The 19,005-nt window shown below is 50.5% G+C and overlaps 4 non-coding genes across 4 annotated transcripts; 3 read left to right on the top strand and 1 right to left on the bottom strand.

Annotated features, from left to right (window-relative positions):
- Positions 1-2,060: 2,060 nt before the first annotated feature.
- On the bottom strand, positions 2,061-2,133 carry trnar-ucu (transfer RNA arginine (anticodon UCU)). The gene has a single exon. It is a non-coding gene; the product is annotated as a tRNA-Arg (tRNA).
- A 5,036-nt stretch (positions 2,134-7,169) lies between these two features.
- Positions 7,170-7,242, top strand: trnar-ccu (transfer RNA arginine (anticodon CCU)). Its single transcript has one exon. It is a non-coding gene; the product is annotated as a tRNA-Arg (tRNA).
- A 3,958-nt stretch (positions 7,243-11,200) lies between these two features.
- On the top strand, positions 11,201-11,273 carry trnar-ccu (transfer RNA arginine (anticodon CCU)). The gene has a single exon. It is a non-coding gene; the product is annotated as a tRNA-Arg (tRNA).
- A 7,113-nt stretch (positions 11,274-18,386) lies between these two features.
- Positions 18,387-18,459, top strand: trnar-ccu (transfer RNA arginine (anticodon CCU)). The gene has a single exon. It is a non-coding gene; the product is annotated as a tRNA-Arg (tRNA).
- The last annotated feature ends 546 nt before the right edge of the window (positions 18,460-19,005 follow it).

The raw sequence follows: 19,005 nt of genomic DNA, 5'->3' as shown, positions 1-19,005 counted from the left end.
GGAGCTTGAACCTTCTCCCCGTGTCTGCGTGGGTTTCCTCCGGGTGCTCCGGTTTACTCCCACAGTCCAAAGATGTGCAGGTGAGGTGGGTCGGCCGGGCTAAATTGCCCCTTAGTGTGCAGGGATGTGCAAGTTAGGTTATTAAGGCGTGGGGTGGATCGGGGTGTGGACACGGGCAGAGTATTCATTCAAAGGGTCAGTGCAGACTTGATGGGCCAAACGGCCTTTTCTGCATTGTGGTTTTTCTCTGCTAATTGTTTCCATCCATGAACACCTTGAACAGAAAATGCTGGACAATCTCTGCAGGTCTGACAGCTTCTGTGGAGCGAGAAGGGAGCTAATGTTTTGACTCTTTGTCAACATCTGCGGTCATTGGCTTTTATTGACACCTTGAAACGTGAGAAGCTTAACGCATTTCAGAGCTGTCAATTGCTCTTAGATTGGCTGTGTGTCAGATGTAGCCCCAGTGGCCTAATGGATAAGGCACTGGCCTCCTAAGCTGGGGATTGTGGGATCAAGTCCCATCTGGGGTGGTTCTCATTTTTAAACATTCACCCTCTGGCTCATCACAGCCCTGTGTCAACTTTATCAAATTCAAATTCACTTCAGCTCCAAGCTTGCTCTCTTTAAGGAGGTCATTTGGCCCTTCGAGCCTGCCTTGCCCTTCAATACTATTGTGGCTGATCCTCTATCTCAAGGGTGTTCTCCCGCGCTCTCGCCACACCCCTTCCTGCCTTTAGAGTCCAGAAATCTCTCTACTTCCTCCTTAAATATATATACATTTATTCCACACATTCACCACCCTCTGAATGAAGACATTTCTCCTCATCTCAGTCTGAAATGGCCTACTCTGTATCCTCAGCCTGTGACCCCTTGTACTAGACAACCACCCACCAGCCCCCCCACCCCCCCCCCCCGCCCCCGGCCAAAGGGAACACAGTCTGTCCAACCCTGTCAGCATTTTATAAATTTCAATTAGATCCCCTCTCATTCTTCGGAATGCCAGGGAATACAGGTCCAGTTGACTCAATAACTCCTCATCCGCCAATCCTGCCATCCCAGGAATTAGTCTGGTGAACCTTCGCTGAGCCCCCTCTAGGGCAAGTATATCCTTTCTTAGGTAAGGAGACCAAAACTGCCCACAATACTCCAGGTGTGGCCTTACCAAGGCTCTGTACAGTCGCACAAAGACATCCTTGCTCTTGTACGAACTGGTCTGTAATTCCCTTATTCCCCCTCCTTCCCGTTTTAAATAGCGGAGTTACATTTGCCACCCTCCAAACTGCCGGGACTCTCCAGGTCACTGTCTCTCCAATCCTGCCCTCTTGCCCTTCCCTGAGTTCCATTGGCGGCTGTGCCTGGGCCCTATGTTCTGGGATTCCATCCCTAAACCCCCTCCAGCTCTCTACCCCTGTCTCCACAAGATCTCAACACTGCTTAAACCTTGCCCCTTGGCCCTCGGTTCTGATCACCTCTCCTGGCACCTTCCAGATGAGGCTGGATGTAACATTGTGTTGGAGCACGCTCCTGTGAAGAGCCTTGGGACATTAAAGGGGCTAGATAAAGGCAGGTTGCTGTTGTAGATAGCTCCAGGATGTTATTTGCGACGACAGGTTTGACAGGTGAAAATAGTTTAGACTCAGGATGCGCACTTTGAAAGTTGAGAAACATGCAGAGTTTCAGTTTTGTCAATTGCTCTTAGATGGTCCCAGATTGGAAAGAGCAAAGGGGTTGATGTTAAGTTCAGGGCGGGGGTGGGGTTGGAGGGCAAACTCCACCACACACTGACCCAAGGCCAGAACTGAACCCAGATCACTGGTGCCGTGAGGCCACAGTGCTAACCACTGTGCCACCCATCCCACTCCCGGCCTCTTCACCTTGCAAAGATTATCTTCCAGCGTTTACCCAATTGTTCTTCGGGAATCTGCTTTTCCTTCATCTCACTAAAGTCGTGGGGATTTTTAAAGAGAGCAGATTGGAGCTGACGTGAATTTGAATTGAGATCGAGATTGAATTGAGGGGTTAAATGAGCCAGAGGGAGAATGTTTAAAATTGAGCGCCACCCCAGATGGGACTTGAACCCACAATCCCTGGCTTAGAAAGCCAGTGCCTTATCCATTAGGCCACTGGGGCCAAATGCCGATAAGTGAAATTTGGACGTCTTGATCGATTTATTGTCACATGTACCGAGGTACAGTGATAAGCATTTTTCTGTGGCCAAGGAAACGTACGCAATACGTACACAGTAGACAAAAAGAATAATCGACAAAGTACATCAACAAACAGTGATTGGTTACAGTGCAGAACAAGGGGCCAAACAAAGCAAATACATGAGCAATAGCAGCACAGGGTATCGTGAACAGTGTTCTTACAGGATATACATCAGTCCGAGGGAGAGTCGTTGAGGAGTCTAGTAGCTGTGGAGAAGAAGCTGTTTCTATATCTGGATGTGGGGGTCTTCAGACCTCTGTATATTCTGCCTGGCTCTTTGGCAGGTCCATGAAACAAATTCATCCCAATCCCCTCCTTCTGCGCCTTGCAAATTGTCCCTTCCAGAAGGTCATAACAAATAGGAACAGGACGAGGCCATTCGGCCCTTCGAGCCTGCTCTGCCGTTTAATAAGCCCATGGCTGCTCTGACACTCACTAAGCTCACGTTCCTGCCTTCTCTCCGCGTTCCCCTACTCACTTCCTCTGCTCAACTTAAAGGTGCCTCTCAATTAAATATCCATGGATCAAAAATGATAGCGACAAAGTCAAAGAAATGGGAAATACAGGAATCCAAAGGAAGGACCCTGACCCCATCCATTACACACACTGCTGAAAACGCCATGGTGTCGATCTTTAACTGGACATCACCCCAGTGGCGACTCAAACCCGCTCTCCCTGGCTCAGGAGGCTAGGACCTTACCATCCCGTCCATGAAGTTCATCGCGCACTGATACCCACCTGAGGACACTATCAGGTGGTACTCCCCTTGGCTAGATCTGGCCTCTATTCATCCTGGAACGCAATGAGAGCCACTTCTCCTCCACGAAATATCATCTCTCCCCCTCAGCCCTCATCTCCAACAATGTGTGAAGAATGACGAAGATTGACTTGTGATTTTCTTCATTAAGCCCCTGGTCATGAGGGTTGAGACCACATCCAATCAGCTGCTTCCGTTGCTTCCCGCCGTCCCCCTCGGTAACTGGGCTAAACCTCCTCTGAGATTCCTGCTGTCCCAGTGCTGAACTCGTATCTTTTTCCTAGTTGCTCCCCAATCTCCCCTTGCGCCCTCTTGTTCATGAGAACCGAATCCCGGTGCCTCAGCCCGATACCCAACACCCTGATACCCAACACCCTGGTACCCAACACCCTGATACCCAACACCCTGATACCAAACACTCTGATACCCAACACCCTGATACCCAACACCCTGATACCCAACACCCTGATACCCAACACCCTGATACCCAACACCCTGACACCCAACACCCTGATACCCAACACCCTGATACCCAACACCCTGATACCCAACACCCTGATACCCAACACCCTGATACCCAACACCCTGATACCCAACACCCTGATACCCAACACTCTGATACCCAACACCCTGACACCCAACACCCTGACACCCAACTCCCTGATACCCAACACCCTGATACCCAACACCCTGATACCCAACACCCTGATACCCAACACCCTGATACCCAACACTCTGATACCCAACACCCTGACACCCAACACCCTGACACCCAACACCCTGACACCCAACACCCTGATACCCAACACCCTGATACCCAACACCCTGATACCCAACACCCTGATGCCCAACACCCTGATACCCAACACTCAGATACCCAACACCCTGATACCCAACACCCTGATACCCAACACCCTGATAACCAACACCCTGATACCCAACACCCTGATACCCAACACCCTGATACCCAACACCCCGATACCCAACACCCCGATACCCAACACCCTGATACCCAACACCCTGATACCCAACACCCTGATACCCAACACTCTGATACCCAACACCCTGATACCAAACACCCTGATACCCAACACCCTGATACCCAACACTCTGATACCCAACACTCTGATACCCAACACCCTGATACCCAACACCCTGATACCCAACACCCTGATACCCAACACCCTGATACCCAACACCCTGATACCCAACACCCTGATACCCAACACCCTGATACCCAACACCCTGATACCCAACACTCTGATACCCAACACCCTGATACCCAACACCCTGATACCCAACACCCAGATACCCAACACCCTGATACCCAACACCCTGATACCCAACACCCTGATACCCAACACTCTGATACCCAACACCCTGATACCCAACACTCTGATACCCAACACCCTGATACCCAACACCCTGACACCCAACACCCTGACACCCAACACCCTGATACCCAACACCCTGATACCCCACACCCTGATACCCAACACCCTGATACCCAACACCCTGATACCCAACACTCTGATACCCAACACCCTGATACCTAACACCCTGATGCCCAACACCCTGATACCCAACACTCTGATACCCAACACCCTGATACCCAACACCCTGATACCCAACACCCTGATACCCAACACCCTGACACCCAACACCCTGACACCCAACACCCTGATACCCAACACCCTGATACCCAACACCCTGATACCCAACACCCTGATACCCAACACTCTGATACCCAACACCCTGATACCCAACACCCTGATACCCAACACCCTGATACCCAACACCCTGATACCCAACACCCTGATACCCAACACCCTGATACCCAACACCCTGATACCCAACACCCTGATACCCAACACCCTGATATCCAACACCCTGATACCCAACACCCTGATACCCAACACTCTGATACCCAACACCCTGATACCCAACACCCTGATACCCCACACCCTGATACCCAACACCCTGATACCCAACACCCTGATACCCAACACTCTGATACCCAACACCCTGATACCCAACACCCTGATGCCCAACACCCTGATACCCAACACCCTGATACCCAACACCCTGATACCCAACACCCTGATACCCAACACTCTGACCGGCCGTGCCAGCTGATAGGCAATGGGTCTTGCTCCCTGGGTACTGCCCCCCTCTCGATCAAATCTGCTGTCACCAGCCCACCCACATCACCAAACCAACTCTTGGCCAAGAATTGATCTCATATAATATTCTGTCCTGCACGCGGTCTGTTTGAATTCCCTCCCCCAACCTCTCCACCTTTCTCCCCCCTGTGTGCTTTAGATCGGAATGCTACTTCAAACACCGCTCGTTGACCTCGGTTTGATCACCTCTCCGTATCTCTTCCTGAGGTGGCTGGATGGTAAATTTTAGACAGATAGATAGAATTTACAGTGCAGAAGGAGACCATTTGGCCCATCGAGTCTGCAATGTAACCTGGAAAGAGCACCCCATGCATCTACCCTATCCCCGTAACCCAGTAACTCCACCTAAACGTTTGTTCACTAAGGGGCAATTTAGCGTGGCCAATCCTCCTAACCTGCACTTCTTTGGACGATGGGAGGAAACCCACGCAGACACGGTGGGGCAAAGTGCAAACTCCACACAGACAGTCACACAAGGGCAGAATTGAACCCGGAACTCTGTAGCTCTGAGGCAGCAGTGCTAACCAAAAATATGCTTCACCCCAGATGGGACTCAAACCCACAATCCCTGACTTAGAAAGCTAGTGCCTTATCCATTAGGCCACTGGGGCTACATGCAGTGAGTAAAGACTCCATGGTCCCAGATGACCACAGACTAATTTTTCCTTTGCCCCCATAGCATTCAAAAGGTAAGGTGGAGTTACGGGGATATGGTGGAGGCGTGAGCTGAAGTCAGGTGCTGCTTCCAAGGGTCGGTGCAGACCCGATGGGCCGAATGGCCTCCTTCTGCACTGTAGATTCGATGATTCACTGATTCTATGCCGGCCTCGCTCTGCATCACACCAACTCTCCAGCCAACTCAGCTAAACAATCTGTATTTGGTTGGAACAGGCTCCTGAGAAGAGCCTTGGAGCATTAAAGGGGCTAGATAAATGCAGGCTATCGTTGTTGATGGCGCCAAGAATACAGTACAATGTGTACTTATGCATGTCCTATATTTTTCTCATCTACGGAACGATCTGTCTGGACTGTACGCAGAACAATACTTTTCACTGCACCTCGGTACACTTGACAATAAATTAAATTCAGATTCCAATTCAGGATGTTGTTAGCAATGGCGGGTGAAAATAGTTTCCATTCATGATGAAGGGGCTGTTTAGCACAGGGCTAAATCACTGGCTTTGAAAGCAAACCGAGGCAGGCCAGCAGCACGGTTCAATTTCCGTATCAGCCTCCCTGAGCAGGTGCCGGAATGTGCCAACTAGGGGCTTTTCACAGTAACTACATTGAAGCCTACTTGTGACAATAAGTGATTTTCATTTCATTTCAAGAGTGCTTTACTGGCTGTCAGTACTTTGATACATCTTGAGACATTTTGTAACTGCTAGTTTTTTTTGTGGGCAGCACGGTAGCATTATGGATAGCACAATTGCTTCACAGCTCCAGGGTGCCAGGTTCGATTCCGGCTAGGGTCACTGTCTGTGTGGAGTCTGCACGTCCTCCCCATGTGTGCGTGGGTTTCCTCCGGAGGTGCTCCGGTTTCCTCCCACAGTCCAAAGATGTGCAGGTTAGGTGGATTGGCCGTGATAAATTGCCCTTAGTGTCCAAAATTGCCCTTAGTGTTGGGTGGGGTTACTGGGTTATGGGGATAGGGTGGAGGTGTTGACCTTGGGTAGGATGCTCTTTCCAAGAGCCGGTGCAGACTTGATGGGCCGAATGGCCTCCTTCTGCACTGTAAATTCTATGATGAGCACTTTGAGAAACACGAGGCCTTTCAGAGATGTTCGTTCCCCATCGGCAGACTCTTTTCAATTGTGCTTTGATTGAGGTTGGGCCGCATGTAGCCCCAGTGGCCTAGTGGATAAGGCACTGGCTTCCTAAGCCAGGGATTGTGGTTCAAGTCCCATCTGGGGTGGTGTGTGAATTTTGAAACATTCTCTCGCTGGCTCTTCAGAACCTCTCCATTCAAATTCATTCCAGCTCCAATCTGCTCTCTGGTTGGCTGCATATTAAATGTAGCCCCAGTGGCCTAATGGATAAGGCACTGGCCTCCTAAGCCAGGGATTGCGGGTTCAAGCCCCATCTGGGGTGGTTCTTATTTTTAAACATTCACCCTCTGGCTCATCACAGCCCTGCGTCAACTTTATCTCAATTCAAATTCACTTCAGCTCCAAGCTTGCTCTCTTTAACGAGGCCATTAGGCCCTTCGAGCCTGCCTTGCCCTTCAATACTATTGTGGGTGATCCTCTATCTCAACGGTGTCCCCCGTGCTCTCGCCACACCCCTTCCTGCCTTTAGAGTCCAGAAATCTATCTACTTCCTCCTTAAATATATATACATTTATTCCACACATTCACCACCCTCTGAATGAAGACATTTCTCCACATCTCAGTCCGAAATGGCCAGCTCTGTATCCTCAGCCTGTGACCTCTTGTTCTAGACACCCCTCCCCCCCAGCCAGAGGGAACACAGTCTGTCCAACCCTGTCAGCATTTTATAAATTTCAATTAGATCCCCTCTCATTCTTCCAAATTCCAGGGAATGCAGGTCCAGTTGACTCAATCTCTCCTCATCCGCCAATCCTGCCATCCCAGGAATTAGTCTGGTGAACCTTCGCTGCGCTCCCTCTAGGACAAGTATATCCTTTCTTAGGTAAGGAGACCAAAACTGTGCACAATACTCCAGGTGTGGCCTTACCAAGGCTCTGTACAGTCGCACTAAGACATCTTTGCTCTTGTACGAACTGGTCTGTAATTCCCATATTCCCGCTCCTTCCCGTTTTAAATAGCGGAGTTACATTTGCCACCCTCCAAACTGCCGGGACTCTCCAGGTCTCTGTCTCTCCAATCCTGCCCTCTTGCCCTTCCCTGAGTTCCATCGCTCCATCGTTGGCGGCCGTGCCTGGGCCCTATGCTCTGGGATTCTATCCCTAAACCCCCTTCAGCTCTCTACCCCTGTCTCCACAAGATCTCAACGCTGCTTAAACCTTGCCCCTTGGCCCCCGGTTTTGATCACCTCTTCTGGTATCTTCCAGATGAGGCTGGATGTAGCATTGTGTTGGAGCACGCTCCTGTGAAGAGCCTTGGGTCGTGAAAGGGGCTAGATAAAGGCAGGTTGCTGTTGTAGATAGCTCCAGGATGTTATTTGCGACGACAGGTTTGACAGGTGAAAATAGTTTCCACTCAGGATGCGCAATTTGAAAGTTGAGAAACATGCAGAGTTTCAGTTTTGTCAATTGCTCTTAGATGGTCCCAGATTGGAAAGAGCAAAGGGGTTGATGTTAAGTTCAGGGCGGGGGTGGGGTTGGAGGGCAAACTCCACCACACACTGACCCAAGGCCAGAACTGAACCCAGATCGCTGGTGCTGTGAGGCCACAGTGCTAACCACTGTGCCAGCCATCCCACTCCCGGCCTCTTCACCTTGCAAAGATTATCTTCCAGCGTTTATCCAATTGTTCTTCGGGAATCTGCTTTTCCTTCATCTCACTAAAGTCGTGGGGATTTTTAAAGAGAGCAGATTGCAGCTGACGTGAATTTGAATTGAGATTGAATTGAGGGGTTAAATGAGCCAGAGGGAGAATGTTTAAAATTGAGCACCACCCCAGATGGGACTTGAACCCACAATCCCTGGCTTAGAAACCCAGTGCCTTATCCATTCGGCCACTAGGGCCACATGCCAATAAGTGAAATTTGGACGTCTTGATCGATTGATTGATTTATTGTCACATGTACCGAAGTCCAGTGATAAGCATTTTTCTGTGGCCAAGGAAACGTACGCAGTACGTACACAGTGGACCAAAAGAATAATCGACAAAGTACATCAACAAACAGTGATTGGTTACAGTGCAGAACAAGGGGCCAAACAAAGCAAATACATGAGCAGGAGCAGCATAGGGCGTCGTGAATAGTGCACTTACAGGGAACAGATCAGTCCAAGGGGGAGTCGTTGAGGAGTCTAGTAGCTGTGGGGAAGAAGCTGTTCCTATATCTAGATACAAACAAAGAACAAACAAAGAACAAAGAAAAGTACAGCACAGGAACAGGCCCTTCGGCCTTCCAAGCCCGTGCCGACCATGCTGCCCGACTAAACTACAATCTTCTACACTTCCTGGGTCCGTATCCCTCTATTCCCATCCTATTCATGTATTTGTCAAGATGTCCCTTAAATGTCACTAGCGTCCCTGCTTCCACCACCTCCTCCGGTAGCGAGTTCCAGGCACCCACTACCCTCTGCTTAAAAAACCTGCCTCATACATCTACTCTAAACCTTGCCCTCGCACCTTAAACCTATGCCCCCTAGTAATTGACCCCTCTACCCTGGGGAAAAGCCTCTGACTATCCACTCTGTCTATGCCCCTCATAATTTTGTAGACCTCTATCAGGTCTCCCCTCAACCTCCTTTGTTCCAGTGAGAACAAACCGAGTTCATTCAACCGCTCCACATAGCTAATGCCCTCCATACCAGGCAACATTCTGGTAAATCTCTTCTGCACCCTCTCTAAAGCCTCCACATCCTTCTGATAGTGTGGCGACCAGAATTGAACACTATACTCCAAGTGTGGCCTAACTAAGGTTCTATACAGCTGCAACATGACTTGCCAATTCTTATACTCAATGCCCCGGCTAATGAAGGCAAGCATGCCGTATGCCTTCTTGACTACCTTCTCCACCTGTGTTGCCCCTTTCAGTGACTTGTGGACCTGTACTCCAAGATCTCTTTGACTTTCAATACTCTTGAGGGTTCTACCATTCACTGTATATTCCCTACCATTAGACCTTCCAAAATGCATTATCTCACATTTGTCCGGATTAAACTCCATCTGCCATCTCTCCGCCCAAGTCTCCAAAAAATCTAAATCCTGCTGTATCCTCTGACAGTCCTCATCGCTATCCGCAATTCCACCAACCTTTGTGTCGTCTGCAAACATACTAATCAGACCAGTTACATTTTCCTCCAAATCATTTATCTCTACTACAAACAGCAAAGGTCCCAGCACTGATCCCTGTGGAACACCACTGGTCACAGCCCTCCAATTAGAAAAGCATCCTTCCATTGCTACTCTCTGCCGTCTATGACCTAGCCAGTTCTGTATCCACCTTGCCAGCTCACCCCTGAACCCGTGTGACTTCACCTTTTGTACTAGTCTACCATGAGGGACCTTGTCAAATTCCTTACTGAAGTCCATATAGACAACATCCACTGCCCTACCTGCATCAATCATCTTAGTGACCTCCTCGAAAAAGATGTGCGGGTCTTCAGACTGACCTGCACGTCTTAGGACTGTGGGAGGAAACCCACGCAGATACGGTGGGGGAAAGGGCAAACTCCACACAGACATTCGCACAAGGGCAGAATTGAATCCGGAACCCTGGAGCTGTGAGGCAGCAGTGCTAACTACTGTGCCACCCAAGCCGCCCCCAAAATAATCATCACCCCAGATGGGACTTGAACCCACAACCCATGGTTGAAGAAGCCAATGCTTTATCCATTAGGCCACTGGGGCTACATGCAGTGAGTGAAGACTCCATGGTCCCAGATGACCACAGACTGATTTTTCCTTTGCCCCACAGTATCCAAAAGGTTAGGTGGAGTTACGGGGATAAGGTGGAGGCGTGAGCTGAAGTCAGGTGCTATTTCCAAGGGCCGGTGCAGACCCGATGGGCCGAATGGCCTCCTTCTGCGCTGTAGATTCTATGATTCACTGATTCTATGCCGGCCTCGCTCTGCATCACGCCAACTCTCCAGCCAACTAAGCTAAACAATCTGTATTTGGTTGGAACAGGCTCCTAAGAGCCTTGGAGCATTAAACGGGCTAGATAAATGCAGGCTATCGTTGTTGTGTACAGAACAATACTTTTCACTGTACCTCGGGACACATGACCATAAATTAAATTCAAATTCCAATTCAGGGTGTTGTTAGCAATGGCGGGTGAAAATAGTTTCCATTCATGATGAGCACTTTGAGAAACACGAGACATTTCAGAGATGTTCGGTCCCCATCAGCAGCCTCTTTTCTATTGTGCTTTGATTGAGGCAGAGCAACACGTAGCCCCAGTGGCCTAATGGATAAGGCACTGGCCTCCTAAGCCAGGGATTGTGGGTTCAAGTCCCATCTGGGGTGGTGTGTGTATTTTGAAACATTCTCTCGCTGGCTCCTCAGAACCTCTCCGTTCAAATTCATTCCAGCTCCAATCTGCTCTCTTCAACAAACCCCATGGCAACAGTGAGCCGAGGAAAGCAGATTCAGTAAAAGCATCGAGGCAATTGGATAAACACCGTAAGATAAGATTTGTCGAGGAAAGAGGAAGGGAGTGGGATTAACTGCAAAACTCCAGCAAAGAGCTAGGACAGGACAGTGGGCCGAAGGGCCCCATTCAGCCCTGTCAGATTCTTGGCAAGTTCACACATCTGAAATGTTGGGCAGAATTCTCCGTTTGAGTCCAAGCTTTGATGCCGGGACTGAATTGCTTGCAGTGCCCGCCCCCATTGGGGGCGCTATTTGTCAACCAATTCATGACGTGCCAATGGGCCAGCACTCTGTCCACGTGAATCGGGACCAATTCTTCTTCCTGCCGCTTTGGATTCGCTGGGGCCGGAATTGGCGCTGGAGAGCTTGACAATGGAGATGCTTATAAACACCCATTGCATCCGAGACGATGGCTCCACGAAGAGCTGCTCCCCCCCCCCCCTCCCCGCCACAATTTGCGGATGTGGAGCATGATCGAATGTTGGATGTGGCACAGGAGAGGTGGGATGCCCTCTTACGCAGGGTGGGCAGGAGGCTGTCACCTCACAGTGGTCAACCGGGCCTGGGCGGAGGTGGCAGAGGCGGTGAGTGTTGAGAACCTCACCAGGCGGACTGGCACGCAGTGATGCAAGTAGGTGAACCTCCTCCATAGGGCAGCTCGGGTGAGTCACCGCCTCATTTCCCCTGGCATCATTCCTGGCATCACAGTTGAACCTTCGCCACATTGATTGTTGGGTATTTGTGGACGGATTTCTCCGAGGTCAGTGGTGCACGCTGTCATTTGCCACCTGTAGTGTATTGCAAATCCAATGTGCATGTTGTTCATGTGCACTTCCTATACGGAATAGTACCAGCAGAGGGAGTCTCAAGAATCTGTTTTCATAAAGGGGCTGATGTTTTGTGTGTTCTGGATCACAAACAGGTCACCAACACTGGAAGTGGTGCAACTCTATTTTATTATAAGGTTAACTATATTAACATACTTGAACTGTGGGTAAATGCAAAACCAGCTTTAACTGTTGACCCTTGCCAAGTCCTAACCAGGTGATGCACTCAGCACATGGTGAATGTCTGTGTTGCAGGCTGTGAGCTCTGTGCTCCGAGCTGGCTGCTACTCGAATCAGCCGGAACTCTCCTCTCCCCCGTCTTTATAGTGCATGTGCTCTCACTGGTGATTGGCTGCAGTGTTGTGTATGGTGATTGGTCCCACTGTGTGTCCATCAGTGTGTGTGTGAGTCTGCACCATAATATACTGGTGTATATTATGACATCCCCCCTTTTATATAAAGAACATGTGCCTGCGTGACAATAAATATCGTGTTGTGAATGTACCTGACTATGAGTGTGCGTGTTACTTACATGACTATGTACATGAGGCTATTCTATTTACACGGGAAGGTGCCTGGTGCAGAGAAATAGGGTGACACACCAACAACGAAATGAACATTATATACAAACTACTGGAACGATGAAACAGGATAACAGAACAGATCAAAGAGTCCAACATCGTAAAACTCATAAGTCAAGTCTCTGAGGTGGGCGACGAATTCTGGTTGACCGCCTCAAGGGTGGGTCAGGAGCCACCGGCTGAGGAACGGGCTGGGCCACGGCAGAGTGAGGAGGATGCAGAGTATTCGGAATCTCCACATAGTCCAGGTTGGGGACAACAGGAGGGCGTGGCACCGGTGGAGGATCACGTAGCGAGCGTGGAACGAGCCGAAGGGCACGCCGATTGCGGTGGCGAATGGAACCATCTGGCAGACGAACCAGGAACGAGCGAGGAGACACCTGCCGAAGAACCACAGCAGTTGCAGACCAGCCACCCTCCGGAAGATGGATGCGGACATTGTCATCCGGCGCCAGAGCAGGGAGATCAGTCGCCCGAGCGTCATGCGCCGCCTTGACTGTTCCATCCGCTGAAGGACCGGAACCTGGTCGAGGTCTGGGACGTGAATGGACGGCACCGTGGTCCTGAGGGTGCGACCCATGAGCAGCTGGGCTGGCGACAGGCCCGTGGACAGTGGGGCCGAACGATAGGCCAGCAAGGCGAGGTAGAAGTCGGATCCTGCAAGGCAGCCTTGCAGAGGAGCCATTTGACGATGTGGATGCCTTTTTTCGCTTTGCCGTTGGATTGGGGGTGCAGGGGACTGGGTGTCACATGCACAAAGTTGTACCTGCTGGCAAAGTTGGACCATTCCTGGCTCGCGAAGCAGGGGCCATTGTCCGACATCACAGTGAGTGGGATGCCGTGACGAGCAAAGGTCTCCTTGCAGGCACGGATGACCGCCGATGATGTGATGTCGTGCAGGCGTACGACCTCCGGGGAGTTCGAAAAATAGTCTACAATCAGAACATAGTCCCTGCCGAGCGCATGGAACAGGTCAACGCCTACCTTAGACCAAGAGGACGTGACCAACTCTTGGAGCTGTAGGGTCTCACGTGGTTGGACCAGCTGGAACCGCTGACAGGTGGGGCAGTTGAGCACTGTGTTGGCGATGTCCTCATTGATGCCGGGCCAGTACACAGCCTCTCGGGCCCTCCAGCGGCACTTCTCCACGCCAAGGTGGCCCTCGTGTAGCTGTTCCAAAACGAGCTGGCGCATGCTGTGCGGGATCACGATGCGGTCCAGCTTCAGGACGACATCATCGACTATGCCAGATCGTCTCTGATATTGTAGAACTGCGGGCATTGGCCCTTGAGCCACCCGTCCGTCATGTGGCGCATGACACGCTGTAGTAGGGGGTCAGCTGCAGTCTCGCACCGAATGTGGATAAGACGTTCATCCGTGACCGGCAGATTGGAGGCTGTGAAGGCCACAGGGGCGTCAACTTGCCAGACAAACCCCTCTGGGTCACACGGGGTGTTGACTACCCTGGACAAAGCGACGGCTATGATCAGGTCCTTGCCTGGGGTGTATAGGAGCTGGAAATCATACCGCCGGAGTTTAAACAGAATGCGATGGAGGCAAGGGGTCATATCATTCAGGTCCCCTCTCATTCGTCTAAATTCCAGGGAATGCAGGTCCAGTTGACTCAATCTCTCCTCATCCGCCAATCCTGCCATCCCAGGAATTAGTCTGGTGAACCTTCGCTGCGCTCCCTCTAGGGCAAGTATATCCTTTCTTAGGCAAGGGGACCAAAACTGCCCACAATACTCCAGGTGTGGCCTTACCAAGGCTCTGTACAGTCGCACAAAGACATCCTTCCTCGTGTACGAACCGGTCTGTAATTCCCTGTTTTTCCCCCTCCTTCCCGTTTTAAATAGCGGAGTTACATTTGCCACCCTCCAAACTGCCGGGGCTCTCCAGGTCTCTGTCTCTCCAATCCTGCCCTCTTGTCCTTCCCTGAGTTCCATCGCTCCGTCGTTGGCGGCCGTGCCTGGGCCCTATGTTCTGGGATTCCATCCCTAAACCCCCTCCAGCTCTCTACCCCTGTCTCCACAAGATCTCAACGCTGCTTAAACCTTGCCCCTTGGCCCTCGGTTTTGATCACCTCTCCTGGTATCTTCCAGATGAGGCTGGATGTAACATTGTGTTGGAGCACGCTCCTGTGAAGAGCCTTGGGACGTTAAAGGGGCTAGATAAAGGCAGGTTGCTGTTGTAGATAGCTCCAGGATGTTGTTAGCGACGACAGGTTTGACAGGTGAAAATAGTTTCCACTCAGGATGCGCACTTTGAAAGTTGAGAAACATGCAGAGTTTCAAGTTTGTCAATTGCTCTCAGATGGTCCCAGATTGGAAAGAGCAAAGGGGTTGATGTTAAGTTCAGGGCGGGGGTGGGGTTGGAGTGCAAAGTCCACCACACACTGACCCAAGGCCAGAACTAAACCCAGATAACTGATGCCGTAAGGCCACAGTGCTAACCACTGTGCCACCCATCCCACTCCCGGCCTCTTCACCTTGCAAAGATTATCTTCCAGCGTTTACCCAATTGTTCTTCGGGAATCTGCTTTTCCTTCATCTCACTAAAGTCGTGGGGATTTTTAAAGAGAGCAGATTGGAGCTGACGTGAATTTGAATTGAGATGAGATTGAATTGAGGGGTTGCAATGAGCCAGACGGAGAATGTTTAAAACTGAGCCTCACCCAAGATGGGACTTGAACCCACAATCGCTGGCTTAGGAGGCCGGTGCCTTACCCATTAGGCCACTGGGGCTACATGCTGATTTATTGTCACCTGTACCGAGGTACAGTGATAAGCATTTTTCTGTGGCCAAGGAAACATACGCAGTACGTACACAGTAGACAAAAAGAATAATCGACAAAGTACATCGACAAATAGTGATTGGTTACAGTGCAGAACAAGGGGCCAAACAAATCAAATACATGAGCAATAGCAGCACAGGGTATCGTGAGCAGTGTTCTTACAGGATATACATCAGTCCGAGAGAGAGTCGTTGAGGAGTCTAGTAGCTGTGGGGAAGAAGCTGTTTCTATATCAGGATGTGGGGGTCTTCAGACCTCTGTATGTTCTGCCTGGCTCGTTGGCAGATCCATGAAACAAATTCATCCCAATCCCCTCCTTCTGCGCTTTGCAAATTGTCCCTTCCAGAAGGTCATACCAAATAGGAACAGGAGGTGGCCATTCGGCCCTTCGAGCCTGCTCTGCCGTTTAATAAGCCCATGGCTGCTCTGACACTCACTAAGCTCACGTTCCTGCCTTCTCTCCGCGTTCCCCTACTCACTTCAGCTGCTCAACTTAAAGGTGCCTCTCCATTAAATATCCATGGATCAAAAATGATAGCGACAAAGTCAAAGAAATGGGAAATACAGGAATCCAAAGGAAGGACCCTGACCCCATCCATTACACACACTGCTGAAAACGCCATGGTGTCGATCTTTAACTGGACATCACTCCAGTGGCGACTCAAACCCGCTCTCCCTGGCTCAGGAGGCTAGGACCTTACCATCCCGTCCATGAGGTTCATCGCGCACTGATACCCACCTGAGGACACTATCAGGTGGTACTCCTCTTGGCTAGATCTGGCCTCTATTCATCCTGGAACGCAATGAGAGCCACTTCTCCTCCACGAAAAATCATCTCTCCCCCTCAGTCCTCATCTCCAACAATGTGTGAAGAATGACGAAGATTGACTTGTGATTTTCTTCATTAAGCCGCTGGCCATGAGGGTTGAGACCACATCCAATCAGCTGCTTCCGTTGCTTCCTGCCGTCCCCCTCAGTAACTGGGCTAAAGCTCCTCTGAGATTCCTGCTGTCCCAATGCTGAACTCGTATCTTTTTTCTAGTTGCTCCCCAATCTCCCCTCGCGCCCTCTTGTTCATGAGAACCGAATCCCGTTGCCTCAGCCCGAGACCCAACACCCTGATACCCAACACCCTGATACCCAACACCCTGATACCCAACACCCTGATACCCAACACCCTGATACCCAACACTCTGATACCCAACACCCTGATACCCAACACCCTGATACCCAACACCCTGATACCCAACACCCTGATACCCAACACTCTGATACCCAACACCCTGATACCCAACACCCTGATACCCAACACCCTGATACCCAACACTCTGATACCCAACACCCTGATACCCAACACCCTGATACCCAACACCCTGATACCCAACACTCTGATACCCAACACTCTGATACCCAACACCCTGATACCCAACACCCGGATACCCAACACCCTGATACCCAACACCCTGATACCCAACACTCTGCCCGGCTGTGCCAGCTGATACTCAATGGGTCTTGCTCCCTGGGTACTGCCCCCCTCTTGATCAAATCTGCTGTCACCAGCGCACCCACATCACCAAACCAACTCTTGGCCAAGAATTGATCTCATATAATATTCTGTCCTGCACGCGGTCTGTTTGAATTCCCTCCCCCAACCTCTCCACCTTTCTCCCCCCTGTGTGCTTTAGATCGGAATGCTACTTCAAACACCGCTCGTTGACCTCGGTTTGGTCACCTCTCTGTATCTCTTCCTGAGGTGGCTGGATGGTAAATTTTAGACAGATAGATAGAATTTACAGTGCAAAAGGAGGCCATTTGGCCCATCGAGTCTGCAATGGAACCTGGAAAGAGCACCCCATGCATCTACCCTATCCCCGTCACCAGTAACTCCACCTAAACTTTTGTGCACGAAGGGGCAATTTAGCGTGGCCAATCCTCCTAACCTGCACATCTTTGGACGATGGGAGGAAACCTACGCAGACACGGTGGGGAAAAGTGCAAACTCCACACAGACAGTAACGCAAGGGTGGAACTGAACCCGGAACTCTGTAGCTCTGAGGCAGCAGTGCTAACCAAAAACATGCGTCACCCCAGATGGGACTCGAACCCACAATCCCTGACTTAGAAAGCTAGTGCCTTATCCATTAGGCCACTGGGGCTACATGCAGTGAGTAAAGACTCCATGGTCCCTGATGACCACAGACTAATTTTTCCTTTGCCCCCATAGCATCCAAAAGGTTAGGTGGAGTTACGGGGATATGGTGGAGGCGTGAGCTGAAGTCAGGTGCTGCTTCCAAGGGTCGGTGCAGACCCGATGGGCCGAATGGCCTCCTTCTGCACTATACATTCTATGATTCACTGATTCTATGCCGGCCTCGCTCTGCATCACACCAACTCTCCAGCCAACTCAGCAAAACAATCTGTATTTGGTTGGAACAAGCTCCTGAGAAGAGCCTTGGATCATTGAAGGGGCTAGATAAACGCAGGCTATCATTGTTGATGGCTCCAAGAATACATTACATTGTGTACTTATGCATGTCCTATATTTCTCTCATGTACGGAACGATCTGTCTGGACTGTACACAGATCAATACTTTTCACTGTACCTCGGTACACATGACCATAAATTACATTCAGATTCCAATTCAGGATGTAGTTAGCAATGGCGGGAGAAAAAAGTTTCCATTCATGATGAACACTTTGAGAAACACGAGACATTTCAGAGATGTTCGGTCCCCATCGGCAGCCTGGTTTCAGTTGTGCTTTGATTGAGGCAGAACAGCACATAGCCCCAGTGGCCTAATGGATAAGGCACTGGCCTCCTAAGCCAGGGATTGTGGGTTCGAGTCCCATCTGGGGTGGTGTGTGTATTTTGAAACATTCTCTCGCTGGCTCCTCAGAACATCTCCATTCAAATTCATTCCAGCTCCAATCTGCTCTCTTCAACAATCCCCATGGTGACAGTGAGCTGAGGGAAGCAGATTCAATAAAAGCATCGAGGCAATTGGATGGCAGCTCCAACAAGCAAGGAAGTTGTCACAGAGTCGCTTCATCACTCTTCCTGATTCAAATGGCATTGCCTGTGCCCTATCTACCAAGCTTGGATGCACATCTGGAGCCATCCTCTGTATTGGGGTGGCAGGTTGGTACAGTGGTCAGCACTGTTGCTTCACATGACCAGGTTCCTGGCTTCAGTCACTGTCTGTGCGGAGTCTGCATGTTCTCTCCGTGTCTGCGGGGTTTCTTCCGGGTGCTCCGGTTTACTCCCGCAGTCCAAAGATGTGCCAGCCATGAACACCTTGAACAGAAAATGCTGGACAATCTCTGCAGGTCTGACAGCTTCTGTGGAGCGAGAAGGGAGCTAATGTTTTGACTCTTTGTCAGCATCTGCGGTCTTTGGCTTTTAT

Source organism: Scyliorhinus torazame, chromosome 29 (assembly GCF_047496885.1).
Source record: "Scyliorhinus torazame isolate Kashiwa2021f chromosome 29, sScyTor2.1, whole genome shotgun sequence".
Taxonomy (NCBI): Eukaryota; Metazoa; Chordata; class Chondrichthyes; order Carcharhiniformes; family Scyliorhinidae; genus Scyliorhinus; species Scyliorhinus torazame.
Note: the sequence above shows the minus strand (reverse complement) of the source record. Positions and strands in the feature narration are given on the sequence as shown.